We start from the raw sequence: 22,350 nt of genomic DNA, 5'->3' as shown, positions 1-22,350 counted from the left end.
CCATCCACACAAACCACCGGCCCTTGCAATTCATAAAGACACAAGGAAAGTTGCATAACAATCACCATCATAAATGGTCCATATACCTGCAACAGTTCCATTTGAATATTAATAACAAGAAGGGAAGCAAAAATAATGTTACAGACTACCTCAGGCGACTGCAGGTCATGGTGTTGACCACTATGCTCGACTCTTATGGACATCAAACTTCGGGGTGGCCACATCTTTGCAAGCCATCTATAATTCGGAAACACATACCAAATGCTCCTTGAAGGAAAGCAAATTCCTTATTTTCACCTCCAGGGTGCACTGTTATACCACCTAGGACACCTTTTTGTTCCTTCAAGCGAGCATGCCAAGATGATCTGGGAGGCGCACTACATTTAGGTCATTATACATTTCGGAGTAGAGAAAATAGTGGCAGTGCTACAGAAGTATTTTTATTGGTTGAACCTTCGACAGGATGTTGGGAAGTACAACAGATCCTGCACTACTCGTGTCATTGCCAAACCAACCATCAAGAAGCAAGGCCTATATACTCCTCTTCCTACTACTAAGCATGGGAACAATTGGGTCTTTGAGGTCATCGAAAAATTCTCTAACATGACCATTCACTTGGTATGTAAGAAAAGTATCATAGCAGAAGCCACTGCTAAGCTCTTATTTGAACGAGTGTGGGTACACTTTGGGATCCCACAATCCATTATCTCAGATCAAGACAGCAGGTTCCTAAGTACATTTTGGTCAAGCCTCTTATCGATGTTGGATACCAAGCTCACTAAGTCCATGACCTTCCACCCACAAACTGATGGCTAAACAAAGGTCATCAATAGGGTGATCTTGCACATGTGTGCTTTTACAACTCGAAGCATCCACACACATGGGATTAAATCCTTCCCTATGTCCAACACAGTTACAATAAATCTCTTCATAGCTCAACTGGCCATAGCCCCTTTCAAGTGGGATTGGGATTCTAGCCACTATGTCTCATTGATGTGGACATACCATTTATATTTACTCAGGTAGATTCAGCTCATTTCCAGGTCGAAGATGATAGGGCTGCTAGATTCATTGAGCACATTCAACACATCCTCCAGTAGGTCCATGACATATTGGACAGAACCAATGCTAAGTACAAGCAGTGTCATGATCAGCATCGGGTACCACATAGGTTCTAGGTGGGTGACAAAGTTTGGTTACATTTGTAGAAGGAGTGTCTCGTTGGGGTCGATGGAAAGCTTCGCCCACTCAGATATAGGCCTTAAACCATCACTAAGGTTCTGGGAGACAATTTCTTTGAGCTCATAATTCCCCCATTCCTTGAGTTGCACCTAGTGTTCATTGTGGACTGCCTTCAGCCATACTTTCTACCATTACTAGACACATCAAACATTGCATAATACCTCACACTAACAAATTTAAACCCAAAATGCATGGAATAGGACACAACTAATCAAATCATGGACACGTAGAATAAGAACACTCACCAACAGAATATCCAATTGTATATGGTTCTCAAAGTTGGCCAACTCCAGCACCAAGGCAAGTGGTTCACTGGGGACCAAGTTCAGTAGAATTTTTCCATTCTCATGGAGGCACCCAACTCAATGGGGTCCATTGCCCCCTAAAGGGGGAGGACTGATACAGGTGGATATTGGTAGCCACCCACCTATTCCACTTGGACCCCCACCATTGTTTCTTTTCAGTTTAATTAATTGTATCACAACTTACAATTTTTGGCAGTTTTTCGAGTCCTAAACTTCAAGAGTCATTTTGAGTGACTAAAAGAAGTTTTTAGGGAAAACAGAGAGACCAGAAAAGTGCCAAACTAATAATTTAGTTCTTAATGGACTCCTCTTCAAGACCTTCGAAACGAGGTAGTATGATAGCCAAATGTGTAATGCCCTACTTAATCTTATCATGCAAACTTTATTTACCTGAAAATATTGACTTATAATTATCAAGAAATATTGGTATATACTTACATTTGTGAAATTGTAATTTTTATTTACTGATATAAAATTTATTATTGTTATTATTCAATTCCCAACTTGTCTTCTCAAATTTAATTTTGGATAGGATATGATCTCCTTCCATTTTCTCTAATTTAAGTATCCATATCCCAAGGTGTCATCTCAAAATCTACTTGGAAGAAGATATGGTCTTCTCCAATTAATTTCCAAATTAAATATCCATATCTTATCCCCAAAATGTCTTCTCAAAATATACTTGGGAGAAGATATGGTCTTCTCCAATTAATTTCCAAATTAAATATCCATATCTTATACCCAAAATGTCTTCTCAAATCTACTTGGGAGAAGACATGGTAAGAAAAGTCAAGGATACTAAATGAAAGGATGAGGGCATAGTCATGACATTAATGATAGGTGGTTGAGGTGGATGGGAGGAAGAGGCATAAAAGGGGAAGGATGATGAGAGGAGAGGGGGGATCCTTGGTCTTGGTTTTGGTTTGGTTCAATTTTGGATGATTTTGTTTTGGAGGAGGGATGTGGAGAAAGAGGAGGCAAATAAAAATTGAATCTGGAGAGTGTTGGTTAAACTTGGACACACTACATCTGGTTAGACTTGGCTCGTAGGGCTAGGGAAATTGTGGAGGTTCCCTGGGTTAGGAAATACTTCCTAGTTGGTTGGGAGGAAAATCCAGTTGGGTAGTCAAGAGAAGCATCCCTACAGAGTCAAGAGCTCAGGAGCATCTCAACTCAGCTATTGGGATAGGTATTCCTACGTTTATTGATTACTTATGTAAATGGTTGCAATGAAATTCTTACTTATTTAATTTGTGGTAAATAAATTTTAACGGTATATTATCATCAAATAAATGTTTAGAGATAAATAAGTTATTTCCCAGCTTATTGTGTTTAAAATTAGAGAAATTTAGTTTTAGTTAGAGGACTATAGGAAGGAGCCTCACACGTGGTATTAGAGCTTAGGTTCAAAATTTGGACCTTGAAGCCTACCTACTAGGAAAAAAAAAATTATATATATATATTGCAATTTCGAATTCAAAATTTGGGACCAAACTAGCCGACATAATCATAATGAATTAATCCTTTTTTTACATTAATATATACATTTTGGGCTCTGATACCAGCAACGTGCCCATATCCAAAGTGATTTCCAATAATTCCTTCAAGCTCATGCACTAATCCCCCTGTGTTGGTGCTGCTATCCTCGGGTTCATGAACTGGATCTTCAGATTCGGCATTATTCTCCTTGTTCTTCTCTGCCCTTAACATTTTAGTCAATCCCACAGATTTTCTTTCATCCCTGTGCCCAAACCCCCTCAAATCTGGCTTGCTGCCATCAAAAATTATGGTTGGAAATCCACATTCATGCATCGTGGGAAATTTTATTTCCTCCCTACCCTTAACAAATTTATACTCAACTTCATTCAGAAGCCCTTCCCTGACTATATTTTTAGGCATACTTTTCGGAAAGTTGGCACCTGTAGACGACTTGTTGCTCTCTTCACCATACTCATAGCTCCCTCCAGCAGGAAACATATTTACTGCATTCCAGGACCCTGAGTCCGACATCCGGTCCTGGTGAACAAATCCCGAGGCTGACGGCAACTCAGCGTTACCAACAGAGGATTCAGAGCGAATTGCTTCAGATTTCACCTTGCTTTCGCTGGGTGCTCCATTGGGTGCCCTCAATTGGATAGATTTTCAAACACGGAGGATAAAATAAATTGCGCCACCTGGACTTGAACAGAAATGGCACTGCCCGGACTTAAACCTGAGACCTCATTAAGCCATACAAATATACCCACCAAGACCTACCTAATAGGAAGAACGATGCCATATAAGGCCATCCTGCTCAAGTATGGGTTTATAATCGGAACGCCCTTCTGCCCCTGTGTTTCCTTCCTCATGACATCTTCATGCTCAGCTAATAGCTGATATTTTGAAAGCCTTCTGAAGTTTCTCAGTCCATTTATTCTTTCCTCCAGTTGGAATCATTAATGTAAGGCAACAACTGCTGCTACAACCTATGACACAAAGACCTAGCTCATAAGAATGGATCATGAGTTGAGAACTGTTTTCTGAAGTACACCCCAAGAAACTTTGCTGAAATTTGAATACGTGAGAAGAAACCATGCAAGCTCATGGCCATTGTAGCGTGCATATGTTTTTATATGAGGCATTGTACGACATCGGCCTGTGTGATTTTCTTGACATCGTGCCCAGTATTTCTTCAAAAATTCCTTTTCCACATTATTTTGTGGACTAGGAATTTCATTACCAGCAATATAACCCTCAATTGAGAATCAAACATCTTCAACCATAGGCCAAATTATTTGCGCACTTCCAGGACCTAAAGATTGTTTATCCCAAGTAGATCTTGAGCTCATTGATGAAGCCAACTCCATCATCCATCTCTCATCCAAATATCCAAGAGACGAAAACTGGTAGACAAGCAGAGAACCTCGGAATTTGTTTCCAAATCATTGCTCATGCAAAATTGTTCGAAGCTTCATATGCCCCCACATTTTAATCTTGGCACCTTTATGATAGCCAGGCATAGATTCCACCAAATGGACCGATGCACTACTATAGTCAAACCTCCTAAAGTATGTTGCATTGATCTTAACATCACCGATTTTTGGCAATGTAACATGGCATCCAGGCCACTCCAAAGCCTCGAGATATTCAACCAGATCATCCTAAAATGGTGATGTTTTCCCAATATCTTTTTCTCCTATGCACTGATATAGTCGAACCTCCTAAAGTGTGTTTCATTGATCTTAACATCACCGATTTTTGGCAATGTAACATGGCATCCAAGCCACTCCAAAGCCTCGAGATATTCAACCATATCATCCTCAAATGGTGATGTTTTCCCAATACCTTTTCTCTTTTACAAGGAAGTCTTGCATCCACAGACCCTGTGTCTTTCTATTCTAGTCAACATAAATTAAATTTTTTGTGTGCACAACAACTCGAAATCCTCTTGATTACAACCAAATCATATCTTTGGAGTGATGTGTTCCATAAGAGAGGCACAATGGTGGCTTGTAAAAGGTGGAGATTGTGCACCAAAAAGGAAATTAATCCACATGTTACAATGTTGTTAAAAATGCAAGACATATGAAGGTAGTGAATTATACTAGTAAGCAATTTAGATTGGGAGAGACGTAATTAAATTTTATTATTTAATTGAATATTTCCAATTAAAATAATAATAAATCTATACATATATATATTAATATATTGATTGGAAGGCTTCTGAAAATGGTCACTTCTTTCCATTAGATCCCCTTCAGGCCTTTGGGATACCTACTACTTTCTTATATTATATAGTTGGGGCTTGCTACTTGTTGGCGTGTTGAGGTAAACAAAATGTGTTTTTTTTATCTCACAATTGGAGTCTATAGAATAAGAAAGAAATTTGATAGCTTGACAAAAGTGGTACAAAATATGTTTTTTTTTTTTATCTTGTAGTTGGACTCTATGGAATAAGAAATTTATAAATTTGATAGCTTGACAAAAGTGGTAGCTTGACAAAAGTGGTAGATAAAAGATTAATCTCTCCTACCTTGACAGAACTTGTGGTCAAGATCAACACCTACAAGAACTTTGTTGTGGAATATTAAAAAAACTAATAGAAGGATATGAAAGAGTGTACAGTGAGAACCTTGACAAACATGGCCACTGAAACTTGCAACATTGTTTGTAGGAAGAGAAAATTATGTTTCTTTTTTCCAAACATGTATGTTAGTATATTACAATTTAATGAATATGTTTTCCTATTATCATATATGGTTTCATACTTTAACAAAACATTTCTCCAAGACTTCACTTTTTATTATTCAATGAAATATTTTCCAAGATATTACAAGATTTTATAATTCAGTGATAGATTCGCCATGACTTTACAAGATAATATAATCCAGTGAGAGATTCTCCAAAAAAATTATATATACATATTATATTATTGATAAAATCGCCTTCCATTTTTCCTATGTATGATGGGGATTCACCTATTTATTATACATATAAGTTTAGGGTGGTTCTTAAAATTTTCCTTGATTCTGACCTTCCACAAAAATTTCAGCAGAGCCATCAGCTAAACCATTCAAATGGATATGCCTACAGCTCACTTGTTTATTGGTGTTTGATAGGTCATTGTGCCCAACTATATTTGAACCTTGAAAAAAATTTAAAGGATGGCTTGAAGAGTCTTCTTCTTCATTATCTTTCAAAGGCACTAAAACTCCAACTCAATAATGGCGCTAAACTAATGAAGCTATGAAATAAACTTAAAACCACAAGATTGTTTGGTTAAGTATAACATTGCTTTAGTCTGCTTAGTCAATCTATTGTTTAGATCGACAAAATTTTTTGAAGTTAAACCTTTTGGTTTTTGTTTGTGCACCTACGTGTTTCATATTATGTTAGATGTTGTGCTCCTTATGTTATATTTTATGTTCAGAGCTCAGGTTTGGAAATCCAAGAACCTCCTACGATAAAAATTAGAGTGGTTGTTACAATAAAGGTTGTATAACAAAATATGTGCTTCCATTACTCTATTATTTTTCTTAAGTTAAGGACAGTTCTTACAAATGATGTTTGAAGATAAATTCCAATAACGATAAACATGTTGATGCCACACTCTTACAAACACAGTGTGAACTAAGATTCACACTAGCATTCAATGCTATCGACATACAAATAAAACGCCTTTCCTCTCTGCATGTTCTCAACATTCTTTATTTAATTAGAATGAAAGATATGGGCCCTATTTAGGTTATTAATTTTCCCTAATCTAATCTAATTCACATAAAACCAATGTCAATTACTTGAAATTACTTATGTAATATCTCCAAAAGCTACGATTTTTCATTTGAACTTTTTCCCCTTTACATTCTTCTATACTGAAGATATATTTACTATGTCCTGTAAGTGAGTTACATTCAAATCAAGAAGAATAATGGGCCCAAAATTATTACATAATCTGAACTTAAACTAACTATACTTTAAACAACTAATAAACAAACTTCAAGCTTGTTCCAGTCACAAATTTATTCTGTCAAAGTCACCCAGGAAGTGCCTGGCTCCATCCACATGATTCGGCCTTGTTGTTGTCGGGAAAAGTATCCAATACGGAATGACCCTATCCCACTCTAAGGGTGATAGTACCTCAGCAACAATCAAAGCAAAGCTATTCGAGATTACTTCTTTATGAGATGTAAGAGAGGGGAGAAAGAGATCCACTAACCGTTGTCTTCCGCTAATGATTGATCCAATCTTCTCTCTTTGCTGCTTGCCCCCAGCTCCTTGCTCTTTCACTGGCCCAGCTACACCAAGATCCTGCAAAATGGCAAGAGAGGGAAACTACAAGAAGCATACATTCATAATTGATTCAAGGATTAGAATAAATCAAATATACAAGTATCAATACGCCATTGAGACACATGCATATAGAAGAACCTCAAATGCTTTATTAATGGAAGAAGTAAAGTTCAGGAAGTGATACAACCATAAAAGGCCCAATCCAGCATCACCTCCCAGCAGAAAGAAATCTCCTCTTCACCTCCTTCAAGCAAATCACCCAATAGTTCTATACTCAAACCAACAACACTTCCTTACATTCATAAGATTCCAGCCTCTTTAGACCTCATGAGAGAGCTCTATATATAGGTGTTTTGGAGAAAGGATGAGTCAGCTTGAGCTTGGCATGGAGCTGACTAGTGTCCTCTCCCACTTCAGTTATTCTTCAGTTCTTGAGTCCACTTGGAGGTTCTTTCTTCCACTTGGAGATCTAGATCCTCTTACTCATCACTAGGCGAATTCCTTGATCCAAGTGTCATTTTGGAAACTTCCTGGGCATTGACACCTTGAGGAATGATTGTGCCACTTGGCCAAACTCACCCAGCGCAGGTAGCCTTCTTTGCAGTTGACATTCAGTGCAGGTACACAGTGGAGTAGTTGACATTCAGCGCAGATGCTCAGTGGAGCAGTTGACATGATCCAGAATTAGCTTGTTTTTTAGTGTTTTCAGGTGGAGAACTGATATTTAGTGTTGTGGTTTGCTGACCTTGTTCCTCTAGGGGTAGGAACAACATGTTTAGGGACTTTGGATCCCTTAGATTATTGACATTTCATGCTTCATGCTGTAAGGCACAAAAATTTCTATAACAGTTGCCCCCTAAAGTATGAGGTCGTTTATCGGGTGAAATGCTTTATCAGGAGGATCCGAAGTTCATTCAATCGCTGAGAGGTGACCTGTAATAAAATACAATACAATACATTATTTTTCATTCTGCTTTCATGATCTAGCTGAGGCGGGCATTTTCATGCTCAGCTTTATAAATTCATTTTGGTACATATAACAGACGATCGTCTGATGGTAGACTGATAATTCTCTGCTGAAATTATCATCCTTTGAGTAGGATGATCATCTGCTGCAATGATGTACATATCAAATGTCTTTATATTTCCTGAATATATATCGCAGCCCGGATGGATGAAACTAGATCCGGGGTCTTCAAACTCGTTCGATCTTCACTCTAAGTACAAGTCGATCCATGTGAGAATTGCGCTGAAATCGAACATGGAAAGACATCGCTTGATTACCGGTCAATGATGTAAACCGTTAACAAGCGCGAGAGGAATCACCGATAATGATAATGACCCTCAAGGTACTGCAGTACAATTCACGTGGTGTGAATAAAGGACTTGGCGTCGAACACCACGCAAAATCTTCTGGTCGAAGGTCATTGATGTATACCTGTCGCCGGAAGTGAGAAACTTTCCATTGAGGCATGCAAGCTTCAAAGTACTGAAGGGGTTGTTCCTAGATCAACTTCTTGGATAATGAGCTGAGGTCGACAAGAAGCGATCCGTCAAAGGAGGGCCTTAATGAATCCCACATCAGTGACACGGAACGGAGCTAATGATTTTAGTGGAGGTGAAAACAATCTGTGAAATATGATTCAGGGTGGCGATCATGGGTGGATGAAGGATAATGTATGGCAGTGGATGGGACACAGTTGACTCTTTCTGAACAACATCTCTTGAACATATAACGACACTGATGCGATGGATCGGTAGCATTACCCCAAATGTGGATGGTTTGGCGAAGACCATGGTGATCAGACCGGTGAATGAAACAACCCAACCCGATGTGATACGGAGGAAAAGTGTCATGTTCAAGAGCGACTTGCTACCATTAAAGCTTTGAGGTTCTCCCAATTTTTCCCCAGTCATTTCTGACCAGTACCTCTTTATTTTTGTCAAGCTTGAGGAGGATAACATATGCTTGTTCTATAACCTGCCCTTCGGGCAAGCCCATCGCTATGTTTTAACGAGCCTAGTGATAGGGAAACTCGTTCTTGTCTAAAGACAAGTTTGTCGCTATTTAATCATTTTAACGAGTCTAACGACAAGGAAAACTCGGTCCTTTTCATTTTTAGAGAGTCTGAAAAGGTACAGAAAGTTAACTCCAAAATTCCTTTTTCGTCATCTAATCCCTTAAGTCCGAAAAAGTATAAAACAATACAGAAGGGATGAGTTTTCGATAACTTTAACGAGCCGAATAAAACAAGTGCTCGACCTTTTTGTGCAATAATCCCTCAGGTCCAAAAAGATTAAAATCTAGAGGAGGGATAGCTCTTCCGGTCCTTTTAACGAGCTGGAAGGCCAAAACTCGGCAAACTTTTCATATTTTACGAGTCAAATGAAAAGAGCTTAAAGAAGACTCGTCTTTTGAGGAACGAGTGATAAACAAGGATAGCAGCAGATTCCAGGTACAGGTTGGAATTTTCCAATCACGACAGTGTCACAAGGATGGCTAGGTGAAATCACTCTTCGCAGCTGTTCCTCAAAATAGGTAAACAATCATATGGGGGTGAACGATCGGCCAAATGAAAAGTGAAGGTGGTAGGTGCACATACGACCAAGGCTTTTATGGCTGATGAATTTACGGTCTCAAATGGTTATTTACCAGTACTGGGTTCATTTTTTAAAGAGCTTGAATGCGCCAAAACACTGCTCAATCTCATGTTTATTTTTTAACGAGCATGAACTATGTGCTAAAACTGCTCGGTGATAAGTTTGCATGCCCCCAGCATAATAACGCAAATCGAGGTGCATGCCCCCAAGCTTCATTGCATTCAACTCGGTGGTTGGAATGAAGGTTTACCTTTGAGAAAGGGGATTTGTTTCATTTTTTAATGAGGTTGACACAGATAGGAACTATCCTCGAAGTCCAAATCCATTAGATATAGAAGGTTTCGTATTCCACTGTGGCCATTTCCGCCAGATTACTCGGAGGCGGTAGGGTAAAAGTACCCATTAAGGCAGGGTCTTTTAGGAGACCTACTCCGATATTTTGGAGCGAATAATTGCTTACATGGATCTTTGGAATGCTTCCCGTAACTTGTGAACTGTTGGGGAGAAAAGTTTGTTGGTCGACGATTGTAATTCCTCCTTGGAAGGGAAATTCCATCTTCCTGAAGTAGGTTGACACAACCGCGGCCATGGCATAGATCCAGGGCCTTCCCAGTAGGATGTTGTAATTGAGGTTTCCATCAATTACTTCGACATCAATTCCTACTGTTTTGCCCCCCAGTTCAACTTGTAAGTTACTTAAAATCCCGTATGGAGTGTATGATCGTCCATCAAATGCTTTTAACGTCGTTGATGATTTCGACAAGGGTGGTGAGCCTAAATCTTTCCAGCAACTCATCGACATAAGACATGTAGATGCCCCCTCATCAATAATTGTTCGATGAACAGTTTTGTTGAGGGCTTTCACTTGAATAAGGAAAGCTAGTTGAGCTGGTAACTGAGGGCCATATCCTTTATGATCAAAGGCGACAAGATTGGAATCCATTGGGTCAATTCCACCTATTGCTGATAATAAAACGTGTTCTTGGGAGAAGCAATTTTGCGGTACCTCAAGTGTCGACATAACAGACGGCGATTGGGCCAGGTCCTCTATCTGTGCTATTTTCGCACAAGGATTAAATGTCGATTTGCGTACTGCTCCCTTTTGCGACTTTATTATTGGCTCAGGGACGATGGGTGGCACAACTTCGGTCAAAGTTGTTGTCGAACTACTAGGTTGTTCATTAGCCTTATTGTTCGACAGCTTTGGATTCCTGTAATCCTTATTTCTCGTCAAAGCATTATTTTGCTGTTTTGAGGTAGACAACATAAGCACTTGGGATCGGGAAGCATTTTGATTAGCAACCAGATTTTGACCTGGATTAGGAAACGGATCAGTCAATACTGCTGGGGTTTTTGAACTCTTAAAGAGTTTCTTAACTTCAGCTATATGTGGACAATCTTTCGTCCAACGATCCTCATCGCATATATGACACCCTGTTGGGGGTTTCCTTTTTCTCCCTTTCTTTTTCTTCTTGCCCCCTGGTTGCTTCAGTTGTTTGCCCTTGTCGGTCGACATGGCATTTACTTCTGAGGCAAGAAGTTCTTCATTTGCATTTTGACTATAAATTTTGTGCTTGCCAATCATGCCATCGCCGGCGTGAGAGTCATTGTTTGATTTAGGAGGAGGAGGAATTGAGAATTCCGGTCTAGGGGTGTCAGGTATTTTTTCGTAGAGCGTGCCGGACTGAGTATAGACCAAGTCCAGATATTGCGCACGAGCGATAACTTGCTCTTCCGTTACGACCCCCCCCTTTGCCACATCTTCTGTGATGGCAGGAAGTAATGACTTGATAAACCATTCAGCTAATAGCTGATCGGGAACGTACGTTTTTACCATCCTACGACGACATCACCACTCATGTATATGATCAGATATGTGGGTGGCAGTCATCTGTTTGAAGTTGGTAAGGAGTTTTGTTCCCGTTTCATACCTTATCGGTAATTGAAAATGGGTTAAAAAGGTTGTGGCTAAGGTACTGAAGTTGTCGAACGAAGCTCTAGGCAATTCAATGTACCATTTTGCCGCTGGACCCATTAACGTCCTCTGAAAGAGGCAAAGTCTTATCGAATCATCATTCAGGGTGTTCGATGAACACCATAGATGGAATGTCATCACATGATTCGACGGATCTTCACCCGGATTTCCATTAAATTTAGGAATATCTGACAGAAGTTTATGCGGAATCGCTGGCCACCAAGGGGCATAAGCAATTGGATCATTCGTCAGCCGGTTTAGATCTGGTAATTCTAGAGTTGCTACAAAGGGCAACTGTTGGTTCAGGTTAGGCGAAGCATATCCAGGATAAGATGGTATCGCCTGAGCAATGGGTCTTTGCAGACCAGCATAATGCTGGCAACTTTGACAAGGTTGATGGGTATAACCATTATAGCATGGTTGCCCATTACTTACAAAGACTTGTTGCTCAGGTCCTTGATATGATTGTTGGAATGGCGGTTGTTGAGATTGAACCAGCTCTGGTTGTTGGACCATTTGTTATTGACCAATACTGGATGATTGACCATGATGAGGAGTCACAGTACTTGTTTGAGCCTGAGTCGCTCCAGATAAGGAGGCACTACCCTGAGATTGTGATTGAGTCGTTGAGACAAGAGGTTGTCGTACTGCAACCTGAGAAACTTGGGGTTGACATACAACAGGTAGCGCTTGTACAAGCGACGCATTCACCATAGCAGGTGTGGTGGGAATATCCGACACAGGGTGTACTAGTTGCATTGAATATACAACCCCTGGTTGTCGAGGCAGTATTGGTACCCAACCGCTGGATGTAATTCCAGTTCGACCTGAACTTTGTTGTAAACTCCCATATGGTTGTTCTCTAGGAGGGAACAATGAAAGAGCATACTGCCCTCCATACAGTGGAAATCCAATACTTAAAGGGTAAATTGGCCTTTGAAGACACATTGGATCAATTTGTTGAGTTTCAACATAAGAAATACCAGATGATAATCCGGATGAAGAAATAGGAACTAACCATGTCGTCGTCCCTGATGGGACTCCGGCTTGTTGTTGAGGACAATTTGCCGGGACAGATGGTATACCAGCGAACATCGTTGGAGTAGCGGCAGGAGGCTCTGCCGCTATTGTGTCGGACGACACAGTCCTAAACGTCGACGGTTGTTCAGACATATTGAGTCTATCCAATAGATTGCCTAGCGATTCTACATGAACTTCACTGGTGATAGACTAACTTCGAAGATCAATGAGGGAAAGGTGATGATTATTCCGCTTAAAATAAATTTTATAACGACGCTTTAGACACAACTTGCTTTTTCACTTTTAAAGAGTCGAGAAAAAGCTAAAGATGACTCTAGTCTCCTTCGATGTTTTAACGAGCCCGAAGTGACAAATGCTTGAATGGACTTTTTCAGTTATAGAGTTTGAAAAAGGCCAAAAGAAACTACTCTGGAGATCTAGGCAGAGGGTGTGCCAAACCTTTCGCAAAACCACAGAATACGTTTTACGGTACGAGTGGTCGATCTTCGTGAATGCTGTGTTCACTGCATTGCGATCAGTAGGGTGGCCGACACGGCTTCCTAAGGATAAAAGATATATGCCTATAGGGGTCTCCCAATATATACGCGACGGTACGTGGGAGCACAAGTCCGTATTGATACTTATCGCTTCACCGTGGAGGAATCACCCAACCACTCAATGCTAAGATATCACGTTTAACGACGCCGGAACACGTCTCTAGCTTAGACCTCTATGTGTTTGTGTTATGTTTCAATGCGTTGTTATGTAAATTCAATTTATTTTAAGGTTGATCTTGTTTAGCAGTTTGCCTTTATGGATCACCACGAGATGTATAGTAACACTCCTAAATGCAGTCTAATATGATAAGCAAGCTTTTCAATCTTTCAACTTTGAAAATCTTAACTACTGAGGGAAAAGAAAGACATCATCTTTTCACACAGATCATAGAGCACACACTAATGCACTTTTTCCTAAATCGACATGCAAACTGTCATAATGCACATGCACAATGCAAGTATTTCTTTTCTCTTTCTTAATGTTGGTGCAATACAAAAAGAAAGTTGTTGTATAACTTTGAATTCAATTTCAAGTGAAAGTAAACAAGCTTGTCCAAAATCAAAAGACACCTTAAGGTTTACTTGTTTCGACACTAGAAATATATAAATTCAAACCATATGGCGAAAGCAAAAGCTCAATCAGCTATGAACAGCAAATAAACTAACTCTTAAGATCAGAACGACACTTTATCACAGGTCTAGATCTAAGAGGCCACAGCAAGACTAGTTCACTTTCGTTATGGGAAACTGTAAATGATACAATAAATACACAAAGAACAAACACAGTTTCTTTATACAACTGAGGCATAGTGGCAAGGAAAGTTGGTTTCAGATAGGTACATTGACTGGTAACAGGCTGCAAAAACAAGGGTGAAAACAGGGCAATAAACAGGAGGGAACCCCAGTAGCACTAGGCAAAACTAGTTCAACGCAGGTAGTACACTGGCAATTTGACCTTCAGTGCAGGTAGCCCCTTCGGGAACTGCGCTGAAATGCAGACTGCCTTCACAGTGCCTGCACTAAAGATTCAAACTTTCGTTTTTCTCAGTTTCCAGGTCACAGATTGCTCAAAAATTCACAGTTTTTGGCCAAATCAGAAGCTATCAGTCAAGTACACACTAAGGGATGAAAAGGAGGATGAAAAGCTATCACTAAGAGCTATTTAGAGTCCTTGTGGATCAGCTCTTCAAATCATAAACTTGCCCAGCAACTGAGCTAGAGTAGCTGCCCTCTACTTTGCATTTGAAAGACCCAAATGCAGTTCGATTCGGTACTCCCTGTGTTTATGAAATGAATAGCAAAAAACACAAACAACCAACAAGATACGATCCCCAGCAGAGTCGCCAATTTGTTGTCGGGAAAAGTATCCAATACGAAATGACCCTATCCCACTCTAAGGGTGATAGTACCTCAGCAACAATCAAAGCAAAGCTATTCGAGATTACTTCTTTATGAGATGTAAGAGAGGGGAGAAAGAGATCCACTAACCGTTGTCTTCCGCTAATGATTGATCCAATCTTCTCTCTTTGCTGCTTGCCCCCAGCTCCTTGCTCTTTCACTGGCCCAGCTACACCAAGATCCTGCAAAATGGCAAGAGAGGGAAACTACAAGAAGCATACATTCATAATTGATTCAAGGATTAGAATAAATCAAATATACAAGTATCAATACGCCATTGAGACACATGCATATAGAAGAACCTCAAATGCTTTATTAATGGAAGAAGTAAAGTTCAGGAAGTGATACAACCATAAAAGGCCCAATCCAGCATCACCTCCCAGCAGAAAGAAATCTCCTCTTCACCTCCTTCAAGCAAATCACCTAATAGTTCTATACTCAAACCAACAGCACTTCCTTACATTCACAAGATTCCAGCCTCTTTAGACCTCATGAGAGAGCTCTATATATAGGAGTTTTGGAGAAAGGATGAGTCAGCTTGAGCTTGGCATGGAGCTGACTAGTGTCCTCTCCCACTTTAGTTATTCTTCAGTTCTTGAGTCCACTTGGAGGTTCTTGCTTCCACTTGGAGATCTAGATCCTCTTACTCATCACTAGGCGAATTCCTTGATCCAAGTGTCATTTTGGAAGCTTCCTGGGCATTGACACCTTGAGGAATGATTGTGCCACTTGGCCAAACTCGCCCAGCGCAGGTAGCCTTCTTTGCAGTTGACATTCAGCGCAGGTACACAGTGGAGCAGTTGACATTCAGCACAGATGCTTAGTGGAGCAGTTGACATGATCCAGAATTAGCTTGTTTTTGAGTGTTTTCAGGTGGAGAACTGATATTTAGTGCTGTGGTTTGCTGACCTTGTTCCTCTAGGGGTAGGAACAACATGTTTAGGGACTTTGGATCCCTTAGATTATTGACATTTCATGCTTCATGCTGTAAGGCACAAAAATGTCTATAACACTTGTGGAGTAAAATCGGCCCATGAGAGGTGTTTGGTTACAAATCAAGTGAGGCATGACTGACTTCCCTTCACACTTCTCCCAAAATCACTTACTAACCTCCCCCCAAGGATATTAAGATCTACTTAATATCACTAAATCACTCCATCTCATTTCATGAAAAAGGCCTAAGTAAAACCACATTCTTACTTTAGGCAAAGAAGCCACATTCCCCTAAACCCTTTTCATTCCCCTTAGCCTAAGTTTCTTAACATTAGACTTAGCACTTGCTTCCAATCATATTCATATTAACCAATAACTTTATTATATAAATCCCTTGTATAAATTCCCCTTCCCCATATATTGTTAATATACTAAAAAACCCCTATATTCTACATACCCCGCCTAGGTTTAAATATAAACCATATTATTAAAAAGTGGGGATTAAAGGTTTACTTGAAACCTTATAATAGCCCTTCATGCGCAACCATGGGATTAATTAACCTTTGGTTAATTAATAACCAAACCCGAAACCTCGCAAACCAATGATAAATGACCCCGATGCATTATAAATTTTAATGTATTGTATGGGTCCCACGCCATAACCCTCCGTCACCTCCAATGAGCACCAACCGCCTGATCAGTGCCCTCCCATCGGACAACTAATATACATATCGCTAGCCTCCGTCCACCGAAGTTTACCACCCGGGGAGCCGGCGCTATTGCACCCGTACTAGGGACGCGTGGCTTATTCCCGCCGTGCTCGCTGCCTCTCCACTCCAAACCACTCTGGCCCATAAGCGGTGTGGCCAAAACCGCTTACTGCCCTCCCGCTGACCCCCCCCCGTTGACATCATGATCACATCACCATTCTGTACCCCCGCTAAACGACAACCTGTCTCCTCGCTGACGTCATCTTTCATTAAATGTCAAAATTACCCGTCAAAGCCAAATTTTGTTAAATTATCAGGAAAATGTCATTTTCATTCACTTTCTCTGCGAACTGTTTCCATGCACATTACGTTCGTTGATTGCTCGAGCACCTGGTCCGCCACCCGGCCAAGAAATTATAGTGTCATGCTCTGCAACTCTTCGGTCAACCTGCGAATCGCATTATTTTTTGCCTAAATACAAGTATTTACCCCGTTTTCACTTCCCGAACCTGTAATTTCATTTTTCCTCTGTGAATTTTACCTAAAAAAGCCAAATTCAAGCTAAAAATAGTCCATAGTTGCCATTCGAGGATACCAGAACCATCGTTGTTTTGCCCATTTTCCTACAGAAGCCCGACCTCCAGTTTGAAAACACAAAAACCAAAAATGGAAGCACTCGTAGCCCTGAACGTGGCGCCCCTCAATGCAGCTCATAAATACCAAGATTGGTTACCCTTGGCTGACAGAGATTTTCAAATAAAAGAGTTATCCGGCGATATGAACCATCTACAGGCACTTTGCTGAATTATGAATAGTCATCTGAGTAACTCTGATATCCTTGGAATATGGGAATCTAATCTCCCCAGGTATTACCTTCCTTCAGTCAATGTGTTCCCAAATATTATTCACCATTGTTGTGCAAACTATGACCCTATCAGTAAAGCAGTTATGACCACATCCCAAACTGTTCTCTTTTACATAACTGTTGAGTCTATCAATGAGATGTTACACTTCCATCCCACTCAGTCCCTTGCTCCTCTTTCCATGGGATTTTTGCTTGAGCAAGGCTCTCAATTTCCCAGTTTAGAAATAACCTGGATGGCTCGATTATTCATGAAACCAAATTGCTAGCCCCAAGGCCCACCTCCCTATGTGCATTCCTGGTTTACTGAAACAGGCAGGCTTATTCTTGACATGATATCCTTTATCTTTGGATTCAAAACCAGTGAATTTGTTGACGAGACCATCTTAGTTATGTTGTCAATGTTTACTCCAGGACAACCCCCTGTTGTCAAATATGATTATGCCTCTTTCATTGCCAATAAAATCAATGAGCAATTCATAAATCTAGACAGAGAAGGAATCTTCAAGTACACTTCATTCATATACCACCTTCTACTATATTATCAGCCAGACAGCTTCTCATTTCCCATCAGGAAATTGGATTCCAAAGGAGAGCGGAGGTATGTGATCTTTTGGACCTCAGTCTTCCACAATGTTTGTGAATCCCCTTATACCTACTGTGAATTCATTGACTTGTTTGTACATCCAACCTCCAGTTTATTGATAGGAGCTCCTCCTCCTAGGCTCTCTAGTGATATAAAGAAGATTTTACAGCTTTCCAAAAACTACGGAATAGGTGACTGGTACCTCTACCAGAATCACACTGGAATCAGAATATATGGATGTGAATTATGCCCGTACAAGCTGCCCAAATATGTCACCGTGAGACTATTTTCACTGGAGTATTTCAGGCAGCTTATCAATGCAGATTTAACCCACTTTTGCAATGTAAAGAAAAAGGCTCAGCTAAGAATAAGAAACCCGTTAGGCCCTTTTATCATCAATAAGAGGGAGGCATGGGAAGATGCTGATAAGATATTAGGGAAAGACTTTAAATTGAAGAAAAGTTTATGGTGGGTGCCATATGACCCAAATAGCTTTATAAGTGACAGAAAAGTAAGAAACGGGCTATCAGCTTACATACGTCATAGGAACCCTGAAGTAGAACAATTTTCTAATCAGGATGAGTGGGTAGAGGGTACATTAATAGAACAGATTATTGAACAAGAAAAAATGGAAAAGGCTATGAAAGATCTTGAAAAGACCCTTGACCAGGACTCTTTTGGACAGGTATCTTTCAAGCTGCCTCAGCAAACTAGAGTGGGTACATCCTCTGCTCGAACTTCACAGCAGCCTGCACAAGAATCTAGCACACCAGTTACAAGGTCTTCTAAGGGCAAGGAAGTGGCAGACATGGAGCAGCAAGCAATGACTGATCAGCAAGGGAAAATTCCTCCGGTCCAAACTAAAGCACCAGAGATACTAGCGTTACAAACTCCTCTGAATGAGGAAAAAGGTAAGAAAAGAGACAAAGAAGAGGCCACACCCATTAGTGGACCTACAGAATAGCCGGGTGCAAAAAGGGAAAGACTCGGTCCTCTTTCAGAGGAGGAAATTTTTGAAGAAACAACTGAAAGTTTAAGAGGGGAAAAGATAGCAAGCCAGCAGACATCCCCGATGGTGGAAACATCAACTAGCTCACACAGGCAGGAGCTAGAAAGGTTGCATAGTGTGGAAGTTTCATCCACTAGGCCACCAAGTAAGCAGACCTCTGACATCAAAAGAAAATTCACAGAGATAAAGGCTAGAAACAACCCACTAAGGATGCAGATTTATAACCAGTATCTTAATATGGCCCCCACAAAGCAGCAAAGATTAATGTCAGCATATGACATAAAAGAAGGAAAGATGATAATGAGTTATTTCAAGCCCAAGGTGCAACAACCACAATCAGCAACTGATTACATCAGGACAAATTTGGAGGTCTTGGCCAAGGACATTCATCCAATAGACCAGATTGAGCTGCCCAAATAGACTGGAGAGGTGGTATACTCCACACTAGCTAATAAAGCTATGTTAGCCCATAAATTGAAAATTTCCTTGAATAATACCTCTGCTCAACTAGATTTAGAGAAAGCTTCTGTAGAAATTTTTAATAATTTAACACGTATTCAACACAGATTATCTTGATCATGTACTATTGTGGAATACATACACAATACATAAGCTCCTCTATGTTGATCATCAATATAGCAGCATCAATAACAATAAAACATCAAGAGCATTCACACATTAACACAGTATGTAACACGGGGAAAGCATATCGCTAAAAACCCAACCTATCTGTATATTAATGATTGAGACCATGTAACATTACAAAGTACAATGCTTATCACAAGCAATCTAGTACCAGCTCCACCTGTTACACACAATATAGCTAAGATCTGATCTCCAAATCTATTCCACTGCTTGCCTGCCTCCACTGCTCAATACCTGCTCAAGAATGAATGAGAATGGTTTACCAAACTCGTATTTCACCTCCAAAGAATCACTCACACTGTGTTAGACGTGACCAGAGACTATAATACTAGGCAAATACATGAGCAAACTCATTGGCATACTCAATCCCTTGATTGTGCAAGATCTGATGCACAACTATAGTCACAACTGCTAGCAATCTGATTCTCTAACACCTGTCCCTGCTGAACTGAACATGCACTGACATGCAACTAAGTTAACTGATGTATTATATAGTTGTATTATGAGTTAATAATTAGTTTAACAACTCGTCATTAGTCTATTTGCAGTTAGACTAACTACAACTAGTTTAATCAAGTCAAACTGAACACAACTCCATCAACTCCACCAAACTCAACTGATTGAGTTCTAACTGAAGTCATGCATGCAATAACTCAACTGACTCATAAGAAAATCGTACTTCCTTCTAACAGCTGCATGGGCCACATCTGTAGCTCAAACTGAAGTGCTCCAAGAGAATAAGATCAAGTTTATAGTCTAAATATTATTATGAGACAATAATATTTGACTTTTCTATTTTGGACAGCCAGTCTAAAAATAGACTTTGATCACTCCTGCTGTGATCACTCCTACTGTGGTCACTCCTGTTGTGATCACTCTTGCTGTGGTCACTCCTGCTGTGATCATCCCTGCTGTGGTCACTCCTGCTGTGATCATCCCTGCTGGGATCCAAAAATAGAACTTGCGCCATAATTTGCCTGCGGGCCCACTTAGTGAAGGCGACTCTTTTCACTAAGCTCCATCATCTTGTTGCAATCTCAACACTCCCTCTCAACAAGATATGGATTATCAGCAACCCCTATCCTGCCTCGGTGGTATTCGAATTTGCTCCTGGTGAGAGCCTTCGTCAGAATATCAGCATCCTGATCCTCTGTTGGAATGTATGAAAGCAACATGATCCTCCACTGCACACAATATCGATATGATGGTACCTAATGTCCTTGCTGCCATATACTCGACCTCTTGAGCTCCCTGCCCAATCTGCATCCTCCTGTCTGTACCAAGATCCATATCCCGATGTGCCTCTCAAGTAGCGCAATACATGCTTGCCCGCCTTCCAGAAGAGCTTGGTAGGCTTAACCATAGCTTGTGAAAGTTGGTTAACTGCATAGGATATATCAGGTCATGTATTGACCAAATACATCAGTGACCCCACCAACTGTCGATAAAGAGTGGCATCCTCCTTCCTCCAACCTCCATGAAGAGGAGTATCAACAGGCTTGCAGCCATGCATGTTGAACTTCTCCAGTATCTCCCGAGCATACTTGCCCTGAGAAACAAACAGTCCACCACTGCGCTGCCATATTTCCAATCCTAGGAAATAGTGAAGGAGGCCCAAATCCTTCATCTCAAACTCTGTAGCAAGATCCTTCTTGCATGATAGTATCAACAGCTCATCACCCGTTAGAATCAAATCATCAACATACAATACAATGATAAGCAACTTACCCTCCACCACAATCTGGTATAGGTTAGGATCCGCCTCGCTCTTGGAGAATTCAAGTCCTGTGAAATAGTTGTCTATCCGTATGTACCAAGCATGTGGTGCTTGCTTCAACCCATACAGCGCTCTCTTGAGCCTACACACATGCGACTCGCTGCTGAAGACCTCAAAGCATTCGGGTTGCTCAATGTACACCTCCTCCTCAATGACTTCGTTGAGGAATGCAGTCTTCACATCCATCTGATGAATGTTCCATCCCATCTGCACTGAGAGAGCAAGAATCGTCTGTATGGAAGAATACCTTACAACAGGTGCAAAGGTCTCCTCATAATCAATCCGCTCTATCTGTGAAAAGCCTCAGGCAACAAATCTTGCCTTATACTTCTCCACACTCCCATCAGCTGTCTGCTTAACTTTGTAGATCCATCTCGAACCCACCACTAATTTCCCTTCCGGTCTAGGAACAATCTCCCATGCACTGTTTCTGACAATAGAATCATACTCTTCCACCATGGCGTCTACCCATGCGGGATCCTCCACAGCTTCCTCGAAAGAGGATGGCTCAGTCACAACACACTTGCTCATAAGAGCCATGTATCCAGTGTATCGATCAGGTGACTGTCTCTGCCTGCGTTGGGTTGTAGGTGGTCCTACAACTTTCTCTGCATCTTGAGCCAGTCGCTCAGCTTCTATCAAGCACTTTCGCCCTCTGATGGTTAGCGCTTCATGAGTGGTCTCTTCCACTCTATGAACCTCGTCCTGTGGCTGATCCATGTCCTGAAGCTCATCCTTAGGAACTAATAGCCCCTCATATGCATGCAATTGTAGCGCCCTCTCAAGCGAACACTTCATGGCTTTCTCCTCCTAAAATGTTATATCCCGTTGCACGACAGTTTTACCACTGTCTGGCAAATACACACGATAGTTGTGGGGCGTATCAGTGTACCCCACAAATATCCCAACCTCTGCGGTCGGCTCCAACTTCTTCCTGGCATCCTTCGTCACATGCATGTAA

General features: G+C 40.8%; 1 pseudogene; it reads right to left on the bottom strand.

Moving 5' to 3' along the window:
• Positions 1-426: 426 nt before the first annotated feature.
• Positions 427-22,350, bottom strand: part of LOC149152440 (tyrosyl-DNA phosphodiesterase 1-like) — a 28,002-nt pseudogene continuing 6,078 nt past the window's right edge.

The sequence above is a fragment of the Pinus tabuliformis genome, chromosome 9 (genome assembly GCF_031772625.1).
Source record: "Pinus tabuliformis cultivar Carrire ecotype Pingquan chromosome 9, CPIR1, whole genome shotgun sequence".
In the NCBI taxonomy this organism is placed as follows: domain Eukaryota; kingdom Viridiplantae; phylum Streptophyta; class Pinopsida; order Pinales; family Pinaceae; genus Pinus; species Pinus tabuliformis.
The sequence above is the reverse complement of the archived record's forward strand: the minus strand, read 5'-3'. Positions and strand labels throughout refer to the sequence as shown.